Source organism: Pinus tabuliformis, chromosome Q (assembly GCF_031772625.1).
Source record: "Pinus tabuliformis cultivar Carrire ecotype Pingquan chromosome Q, CPIR1, whole genome shotgun sequence".
Lineage (NCBI taxonomy): Eukaryota > Viridiplantae > Streptophyta > Pinopsida > Pinales > Pinaceae > Pinus > Pinus tabuliformis.
In genome coordinates, this window is record NC_142296.1 from 567,085,517 (window position 1) to 567,096,975 (window position 11,459).

An 11,459-nucleotide genomic window follows, 5' to 3' on the forward strand; every position below is an offset into this window, starting at 1 on the left:
TTGGAGTTTTAGTTATTCATCTCTTTGTTTATTTCGGTTTACTTAGCTCTCTGTTTTTTATTACTGGATCTATACCTTTCATTTCTGCATATGCTCTTTGTCCCGTGACTCTGTGCGATATGGGAAAATCAGAAACAAAAAGGAAGGATTTTTCTCATGCGTATGCTCTTTTCTGCCGCACCTTAGTGTGATCTCAAAAAATCTGAAACATTGAGGAAAATATTTAGTTTTCGGCAAAAGCTAACTTCAAGCCATAAGGTTTGGTTTTTTTTGTATGTCCGTGTTGGGTTGTGTGTTTTTTGTTTTGTAGGGAAAAAGAGTTTTTTTAGGTAAGCATGCACCTCAAAGCTTCAGTGACTAGGAAAAAAAAACCCCTTCCTATTTTCCAAAAATTACTAGCCTTTTAAACTAGCTCACTTGGTCCAAAGTTATTTTATGAGAATAGAGGTCTTGGGTTCAAGTCTTTCTTTTTGTTGAGTTATTTTTTCAAAAAACACATGTACATATGTTTTAAAGTTACTTTATGTAAATGTTGAGTTACTTTTTCAAAAAGCACATGTAACTTATGTTTTAAAGTTACTTTATGTAAAAGTGTTCTCACCTATTATAAAAAGTGAGTGACTTATAATTCTAAAGTCTCATTATCTTTTATTTAAGTTACAATTTAGTGAGTAGCTCATAAAGTAACATTGTAAAAGTGACTTTCACTTATTTATAAAAGCGGGTCACAAAAAATCTTTTTTTAAAGTAAGCTAATTAGATTAAGTTTGGAAAGGGGGAGATTTTTTTTAAATATAACATTATCATTCACTTTTTCACATTCACGCACTTCATCAGCATCTCCAACAACTTTTCTTCAAAAATCCATAACTTCTTCATCCGGAAGCCGTTTTCAGAGCTGTTTTTTTTCAATCTGCCTAATTTTTTGAGATATTTCTATTGAAACACTTAGTTTCAGCATCTATAGCTTTAGTTTTTGTTAAAATGGAAAGTTCATGCCAAGTTATTCTTGACAACACCAACTACTTCCAATGGTGGTCCTACATTGTGAATTTACTTAGAAGTAAAGGTCTTTACAAAATAGCCTCAGGCCAATAAACTAAACCTAAATATGAAGATAAGACAACCAAATGGGAAAATAGGCAAGATCAAGCACGTGGGTTGATAAAGATGTCTATTTCTCCAGGCCTTAGATTCCATATCGCAGAACTTGATACCCCTAATGAAGCAATGAAACAACTCACTAAAGTTTTTGGAATTAAAAATGAAATTAGGGCCTATCAACTTGAAAATGAGTTGCTTACGTTGGACCCCAATAATTTTTCTTCCATTGAAGATTTTTTGTCTAGGTTCAAGACCCTTAGACTTCTCTTGGAAGGTTTTAAGGTTAAGAGAGAATATGGTAGCCTTATCTATTCCATTCTTACTAAGTTGGGACCAGCCTACTTTGTGTTTGTTCCCACCTTCCATTCTACTAGAGAAGCCTTTATTTCTCAGGGACAACACTACAAGTCCCCCTCTTTTGATTCCTTTTGTGATTCTTTAATAAGAGAGTAAGAAAAACTCTTACATCTTGGTCTTCTTAATCTTGGAAACTCTTCTAAGAAAACCTTATCTCCCTAGCAACAACCAAATTCAAAGAATCCTAAGAAGCAGTATCCTAAAAAGAATGGTCCTAAACCAAACAAGGGTCCTAAGCAATTTCATTCTCAAAATGAAAAATCAATTCAACAAAATGATAAGGCAAATAAAAGCAAAGGGAAGAAGACTCATAGGCATTGCAACTTTTGTAATCGAGATGGCCACTTCAAATCCAAATGCTTTAAGAAGATGGAAGCCTTGGAAGCAGAAATGAAGAAGCATAACATCAATTTGGATCACTCTTCAACTTCATCTTCAGGAATAACACTTTCTGCATGTGGTTGTCAAGCATCTCGGTCTTGTTATGCACTAAATGTATCTTCTTCTTCTCATTCTCAAGAGTGGCTCATTGATTCTAGAGCTTCTTATCACATGGCCAAAAACAAAACCATGTTTTCTTCTTTAAATGATTGTAACACCAAAAATATATATGTTGGTGATGATAGATCTCTTAGTGTTGTAGGGACTGGAACTGTTCATCTAGACAATGGTCAATTTAATGATGTATTATGTGTTCCAACCTTATCTTGCAACCTTCTATCTGTATATCAGATAATTCATTCAGCTGAAGGTAAAATCGTTGAATTTTCACCTCATGATGTTGTAATTAAGGACCTAAGAGATCCTAGTCAAATTTTAGCTACTGGCATTGCTTATGATTCTACAAAGTTGTATAAGTTTAACAATTTTGGGTCATCAACTTTTCCCTCAATATTTGTTGCTCATAATGATGAAGTGAGCAAACTTTGGCATGAGCAATTTGGTCACTTAAACTATCGCTCCCTTCAAAATATATGTAAAGAAAATATGGTGACAGGTCTTCCTATGGTATCTTGCAGAGATGGTGTTTGTTCCAAATGTGTACTCGGAAAACATCATCGTGATAGTTTTGAAAAATGTGCCTCTTGGCACGCCTCAGTCCCTCTATAGCTTGTGCATAGTGATTTATGTGGTCCACTTTCAGTTATTTCATTCTCTAGCTACAAGTATTTCTTAACTTTCATTGATGATTTCTCCAGACGCACTTGGGTATACTTCTTAAAACTAAATAGTGAAGTATTTAACATGTTCTTGGCCTTTAAGGCCTTTGTTGAGGAACAATATGGACATCAAATTCTTAAGCTAAGATCTGATAATGGCGGAGAATATGTTAACAACAAATTCATCAAACTTTGCATTGAGCATGGAATTCAAATGCAACATATTGTTCCATATACTCCACAACAAAATGGTGTAGATGAAAGGAAGAATCACACCTTAAAGGAAATGGCTAATTGTATGCTTCAATCTAAAGGACTTAGTCTTAATTTTTGGGCAGAAGCAATTAACTGTGCAAATTACATAGTAAATCACACTCCTACTAAGGTTTTAAAGAATATCACTTCAAAAGAAGCACGAAGATCAATTAAACCAGATGTAAGTCACTTTCATGTTTTTGGAAGTGAAGCATGGGCCCATATTCCCGATGAGAAACATAAAGCCTTAGAACCTAAGAGTGAAAAATGTATTTTTGTTGGATATTCTGAAGATGTCAAAGGATATAGACTTATTCCACTTAAGTCCAAAAATGTTATCATTAGAAGAGATGTAAAGTTTGCTGAAAATATATTGGCCTACGAGCCTAGTTTGGCGGATGTGCCACCTATTTCTATCCCTTATACTTCTGAAAATATTTCTTCTTTAGATGATGACAATGAGGATGAAAATCCTCCCCCACCTTCTCAGGATCCTCCTTCAGCTCCTCGGCTTCCAAAATGGGTCCGTGCTACTCGGGATGCAACAAGTGCTCTTGTAGGTGATCCTACAGACCAACGACGTACACGTTCTCAATTCGATAGAGCCTCTTCTTTACTAGCTCAAGATTCAGCGAATCATGATCCTGACACCTTTGCAGAAGCTTCAGGCCATCCAGATTGGGACGTAACTATAAATGAAGAATATCGTTCATTATTAGCAAATGATACATGGGATCTTGTTCCTCTTCCAAAGGGAAGAAAACTTGTTATATGTAAATGGGTTTACAGAACCAAGTTTGGACCAGATGGAAAAGTTGATAAACATAAAGCTCGTCTTGTTGCTAAGGCCTTTTCACAAGTTGAAGGCATTGACTATATTGAAACCTTCTCCCTTATTGCTAAAATGAACTATATCCACCTTGTGCTTTCCCTTGTAGACTCTTTCAAATGGGAAGTCCATCAGATGGATGTTAAATCTGCCTTCTTTCATTGGGAATTGCATGAAGAAATCTATATGGAACAACCTCCTGGCTTTATACAAACAGACTCCAGCCTTGTATGTCGGCTTAAGAAATCCCTTTATGGTCTCAAGTAAGCCCCTCGAGCTTGGTATGCCAAAATGGATAGCTTTCTTTTAGATACTGGTTTTTCTAGGTGTCATTCTAACAATATTGTCTACACCAAGAAAGTGGGTAAGTCTCTTATCATTCTTGTTATTTATGTTGATGATCTTATCCTTACTGGTAGTGATCCAAACCTTATAAACCATGTGAAGTCCAGCCTTAAAAAGAACTTTGAAATGATAGACTTAGGACACTTGCATTATTTTCTTGGTCTTCAAGTCTTGTAAACCAAGGAAGGTATTTCCCTTTCCTGGTCCAAGTATGCCTATGATCTTCTACGCCATTGTCACATGGAAGACTATAAGCCAGCCCTTTCTCCCTTTTAGTCTGGAGCCAAACTTTCAGTCACTTGTACTTCCCCTGAAGTTGATGCTACCTGATACTGTCAGCTTGTAGGAAAAATTTTGTATCTAACCCATACTCGTCCTGACCTTTCCTTTGTTGTTGGCCTTATTGCTCAGTTTATGCAAAAACCACATGAAAGTCATTGGAAAGCAGCTAAAATAATACTTCGTTATGTTTGAGGTACAGTTCAGTTTGAGATTCATTACAGTGCAGAAGCATCTCCTTTATTGGTTGGTTTCAATGATTCTGATTGGGCTGGTGACCCTGATGATCAGAAGTCTACTGCAGGTTATGTCTTCACTCTTGGTTCTAGACCAATTACATAGGCTTGTAAGAAACGAAGTTCCATTTCTCTTTCTTCAGCAAAAGCAAAGTATCGTGGTGCCATAGAAGCTAGTAAGGAAGCCCTGTGGCTTCGTCAGATCCTATCAAAGTTTGGCTTTCGGCAGTAGCTTCCGACTACACTTTGGTGTGATAATCAAAGTGCCATTCAACTATGCAAAGATCCAGTCCAACATCAACACAAAAAACACATTGAACTACACATGCACTTAATCATAATGCTCATTCATGACCATGTTCTTGAGGTGCAATATTGCTCAACCGATGATCAAGTTGCAGACATATTTACAAAGGCTCTCACAGAGGCGAAATTTACTAAACTTCGATTTATGGCTGGAGTTTAGGAAGTTGTCACTAAGGGGGGATAGGCTCTAATGCCTCCTTCCTTCTCCTATTGTGTCATATTTGTACATCCTTCAATCCTATCCCAAGTTGTTCTTAAGGGGGGGTGTTAGGATATTCCGACACATAGGAAATAGTTAAGTATAACTTGTTCTAGTGTAGAGTTAGGTAAAGTGTGTTTCTTTACTATGTACTTTTGTAACTTACAATATGAGGGTCACAATATGTTCTAGACATTAAGTGATCCAACGGTTCATTCTCTCCTTGGTATTACCGACACTTGATCCGTGGCTTAACACTCGATTGGTCCATGATCTCTATTTAAAGAGCATGGAGGGTCATTTGTAGGGTGACCGTTCATGAGAGAAGCTTATGTAAATTTTATTTCTTTTATTAATAAATTGCTTGAAGTGGTCGCGTTGGCTCAGGCCATGGACTGTTTCCCTCTTTGAGGGTTTTAACCACGTCAAGAATACTGTTGTATTGATCTATGATTGGTTTGTGAGCGATGTACTTTTGTGTTCTATCTGAGGAACTTACCCTATAAATTCCTACAGTAAAATTATAATTATTTCGTGATTACGCTAAAATTATAATGTTTTCTTGATTAGTTTAAAACACAGTAATCTTTGAAAGTCATTTGTTTCACAAAAATTCCCATAGCCTAAAAATATTTACCATGTAAGAAATTGGCTACCACAATAATTCACACATTAGCAACATTAGTTTCTTCACATAATTTCAATCATACTTGACACTTTTATAATATGAAAGCCCAGTGTTACGTCGACACCACAACTACAATCGATATTATACAATATCTTTAGCGTGGAAGAAAGAATAGAAGACCTGTGGAGATATTGCTTTCATTTAAACCATGTTCAAAGACAAATAATAAGATATATATATATATATATATATATATATATATATATATATATATATATATATATATATATATGGTCTTTAATTTTCTCTCTCAGTTCTGTTGGGTAATCAGGAGTAGGGAGTGGGCAGTGTAACAACTCCGTGAACAAAGAAAAGTCTCGATCCTTGATTCACTTTGGGGAATTGTGTGTACGCCATTATTATTTGTTTATCTCTGTTATAATGACTATATCCTCAAATATTTTTCCCTTAAGCTCGCGCATTAATGCATATTGTCAACACTATTCAAACCACGTTGTCGTCGGTTTTGGTTCAAACATTTATTTTTTTAGTAAATGGAAACTCCAAACAAAATAAATGCACATATTAAAGCACTATTAGTAGAGAGGTGTTGTTATATTAAATTTCCTTGAGATTTTGTACAAGAAAATTATAATACCTTAGTGAAGAAGATGCAGTTTGTAATTAATATAAAGAATGAGTAATTAATACAAAGTGAAAACATGTTGGCTCACCACGATTCATATCACACTCAAGAAATAGAAAAGCCATGCAACCTCCCAATAGAATTTACACCTCTTTCATTTAGCTCGCATCTAACTCAACACCATTTTAATTTGTTTTGTAATTCAAATCATATGAAATTAACGTCCGTAAAATTATTATTTCCTATATTCACAACGTTAAGTGGGAAAACAAGGGCTAAATATAACAGATTAGCATATGTTTTGTAGATTTGACAATTGAAGCTTACAACAGAAAATGTGATGTGACAAATTACTATAGTTTTTTTTATATTCGATTATAACAAAGATAAAACCACAAAGTCAAAGTACCATATAAAACAATTAATTTATTTTTAAAAATAAATAGAAATATAAAAAAAGAATTAATAATAATATAAATTGCAAAGTGTGGAAGCAATGACAGAGTCCATGAAGCCATGAACTAACTATGACAATGTTTAACAAAGGAACCCTTTTTTATTGCAGTCAATAGGTTACATCAGGCACAGACTGTCGACCCAGTGTATGAGCTCATGAGGGCTAGAATCCCCTCTTACAGAATGAAATCGCCTATTAGGAATGCTCGGGATATCCTTATCTCTTAGCTTTTAGGCTATAACTTCACATGATGACTTCTGTAACTTGCACTGGAATGCACTCTCTTGAGTAGGGCACAACCTCATGGGAGGAATTGATTTGCATTGCATTGTTGTTGAACTTCCAGAGGTTGGAAGCCTTATCCTCCCTAGTACCTCAACACTGAGTTCACGGGTTAGCATATCACCTGAACGACTAATCATAGATATGGCATTTAAAATGAAGGCATCCCACCCATCAACGATGTGTATCACATCTATGTTATTGACAAGAGAGCTATAGGTACTTCAACAACCATCAAGTTCTTAGTTGGGGGCGGCTGAAAGATTGGCTATAGAGACATGCCTGGAGTTCCTTGTCCCTAAGCGGAAAATGTTTATAGGGCGAGAATTCACCCAGTGCACACCTATCCATTTGGTTGACGCTGGTATTTGAACCTTCAGGAAAATTTCCCCAACGACGTGACAAATTCCAATCTTCATGTGTCCTTTTTTGTACTCTGAGAACCCAGTGGGCTCATAAAGAGTAGCCTTGTCATAAGCTTGGGAGGGATAACACCAGTCGACACTCTAGTGAGCCATTGTGACTTTGAAATAATGTTGACATAGGTCCAGTCGATTGAAAAGCCACTGCAGCCAAGCCATAGCTAAATGCAGGCTAGATGGGTACAATTGACAAGAGGGGAGCAAGACCTGATAAAATAAATCATATCCAAGATTGAGTGAACTGCTCAAAAGTTTCCAAGACCTCCTTAATTAGAGCATGGTAATATCTTGCAGAGAGTCGTGTCATCGTGAATCTAGGCAAGAATCAAACCTTATAGTTCTAATCATGATTTGAAATTGATTGCTAGTTAATGTTGTGCTAGTATCATTTCTAGATATAAAATTTTCTTTGCTTTGGTTTGCTTATCCATAAAGAGTTTATCCATGAGCATGTGATTGTCAATTCATCTAACTTGGTGAAATTTAGTGTTTTGCATGAACTTAAAAGCATGAATTTAAATGGCTGAACAATAACATATAAAAACACATCAAGCACAAATAACAGAGCTCAATACATAATTTTTTGTTGAAGAAGTTCACCCCTCCTCAGCTACATCTCCTTGGTCCAACTTCATAGTGTGGGCCTTTGTATTAGCTTCAATGGCGCTCAAATTGATGTTACATGCATCCAATGCTCTTGGAACCTGTTCCAATGAGTTTAAAAATTCAAATATATCAGAATTGACTATTTTTTTACTCAGTTTGGTTACCAGTTGCTCTGGGAATGACCTATAACACCTAGTGGCCCTAGGCTTAAAAAATCTTCAAGTGACCAAAAACACCTATAGATGACCTCTTCTACCTCTACAACCTGGTCCAATGAGTTCCTAGCATGCCAATTAGCCAAAAATGACTATTCATTTTCGAAATTTGGCTGAGAATTTCCTCAGTTATGGCAAAAGCAATTTTTCCTAGAAAACCTCCACTAAATATGGAGAGACTCTAGTTAAGTCTGCCAAGTTTGGTGGCGGTTCCGGATTTGGTGGCTCCGCCATAGTTGCCGCCAACTTAATCAACAAATTAATTAAAGCTAATCATGTTTATGGCGCTAATCCCACTTTCGTTGGCTCTTGGTTTCACATTGGTGGTCGTATGGAGAGGGGGTTGGCCTCATAGGGCTAGCTCCCTCCTCTCCGTCGTTGGTCAACACTCAAGGCATAAAAGATTGTGCGCGGTTATCCTTTCAAATGCGCTGCCTGTGGCATGTTGGTATGGAGTGTGGTTTGTGTGGGGGAGGTTACGGGTTCAAAACCCACCTCTACCCAATACATCTATTTTACCATATAAATATAACACCATATAAAACATGTGCTGAAACTTGGACTTATACCATTCACATTTGATGCAGGAGCACTCAACCCAAGAGAAAATCATTGTAATTAAGTAGACATAGGGGGTCATCTATTTTAAGGAAGTTGGATTCTTAAGTGATGAATTAATGCAATATTTAGGCTTTTGAGTGCATAGAATAGGAATTAATTGGATAATGTGGGATGTTTTGTAAATGCTCTCAAATAAATGAGAACATGAGTGGTTAATAAAGACAAAAGAGTTAAAAGTCAATTATAACTCAAGCAGTTTCATGATTCGAGGAACGAGAGAGAGTTTTTAGGAATTAAATGAAGTTAGAAGTGGACATAGAGGATTTAGGAGTCAGTTCAATAGATTTAGGAGGGGAACCAGAATTAGTTCCATAGAGCTTTCTCGTATAAATGTAAGCCTACGGGCAGAGTAGGAGGAGGAGGCCACTGATATTGAAGATCAGGCCTGTGAGACAGAGGGTCTTGATATGTAATCAATTGTTTATATTCATGTATATAAAGGTTTATTCCAGAACTGCATAGATGTGTGAATGGATATTAAATGATTGAATTACGTGAAAATTGTGTATTCTGTAACAGAGGTTGCAGGCAGAGTTCTGTAGAACTACGCAGAGGAGAGAATGATTTAGAGGAATCATAATGCATCTTTGAATCCAATTGGAGAATCAGAGTGGAGCTCTGGAGAGGTAGTGAAGTGAGAATTCGCAGAGGATTTAAGCTTAGAGGAAGTTGAGCAGCGGAAGCGGAAGGTCGAAACCCTGAAGAAAAACCCGAACCCATAAGAAAAACACTGAGGAATGAATTAAAGTCAAGGCAAAGGGACGAACGAAGAGGCGAGTCGTAATACATAGGAACCGTTGGATCTCAAAGATCAACGGCGTAGGTGACAAAGAACGAGAACCATCGATCTCATAGATCAATGGTCATCGCATGGTGAAAGAACGCGGAAGATAGTCGTCGAAAAGGCAGATTTATATACAGAAGTGGCATTTCGGGCGAGGTCTAAATGGTAAGTGGTATGGAAGGGTGAGCGCCTGATTCCACTCACCATTCAACACGTAGCACAAAGGTGGTGAGGGGAAACCGCTTTATCGGGCAGTTAATCCCCGTGCTCGTTGTCTACTCGAAACCAATATTAATCATCGGATATGATGGAGGAAGATCGACCGTGAAGGGTCGTTGTTCTATTTTGTGGATAGGTTGAAAGTCGAACCGTCAGATCGAGTCTAGATCAACAGTCATAATTTGATTGCTGATCGAAGTTTGAATGGAGAGCGCAATGGGAGGGCGATGGATGAGTGCGGACCCGATATGGTTATAAGCATAGTTTTATATCATTTGAAATCTAAAAGGAAGGTTAATTACATATCGGATGCAGAGGAGGTGTGTGTCAATGTGACTGCGAAGAGCCCCGATTGCGATCAGCGATAAAGGGGAAACCTTGGAAACTATACAAGGATTTAAAAAAGGTGGAAAGGTAAGTTATGCATGTTTATGTGTATTTCTATTTATAATAGAAATAAAGCGCCGATAAGGGGTTTTATGGGTTAAGTCCGCATTAACCAAAGTTTAAAGAGGGGTTTGTTATATATATGCGGCAACAATGTTATGAAGGCCTAATGTGCGGCTTATGGGTTTAAACTAAGGTTTATAAGGGTGGATAGAGTTCCGATAGAAAGAAATGAAAGACTGGGCTATTGTAATGAATGGTTCCGTTGAGTTAATAAGGGGGCCTTAACCATTGATGGTTGAAGATTTTGACTCCTTAGAGAGTTAATTTCCTGGAACTGATGTGCTTATGCATTGTATATGCATACTATGGGTGTAAGCGGGGTAACCTTGCATCATTTGGTATCAGAGCAGAATTGTAATTGAAACAATTGGTGTTAAAACAGAACAAAGAAATTCTATGTGAAAGAATTGAGAACAAAGTTATGTGTCAAAGATGTTTATGCAGGCAAGGAAGGATCAAATTCTAATCTGACAGAAAGTAGACACACAGAGGTGATGTGTAGCAGAACTTGCAGATGCAAGAAACAGAGGACAATCCATTCAAGGTACAGGTGGAATGGTGGAACAAGATCATGCTGAGATCTTGAAGGTGAGGTGATATGTTCTGTTTTGATTTGAGAATGTGTGTTTATACATTGATATGCAGGTGACAGCATAAGAAGGTGTGAAGGTTGCAGCAATCTAGAGCAAGGAGTGCTCAATTGATTCCAAAGGAAAGAACCAGAAAGATGCTAAAAGACTGAGCTCAAAGGAGAGAAGCTTAGTGAGGCATATGTAGCAAGAAGGAGACTTGTTACTGCAGAGGGATTGTTGCAGATCACAAAGGCAATTCCACAGAGGATGTGGGTAGAATTGCTAAGGGATGAAGGAAGCTGGTAAGACTTTCTAAGTGAAAGAAGAGGTGGTCAGAACCAAGTATTTCATTGTGATTGAAATACAAGAGGATAGTTGTGTTCTTGAGAAGTGCAGATGAGTTGAAGCCTAGAAGGAGCAAAGAGAAGTGCTCAAAGGAGGTTCCAGAGATAGAGAACCAAGGGCTTGCCAAAAGACCAAGTATAGA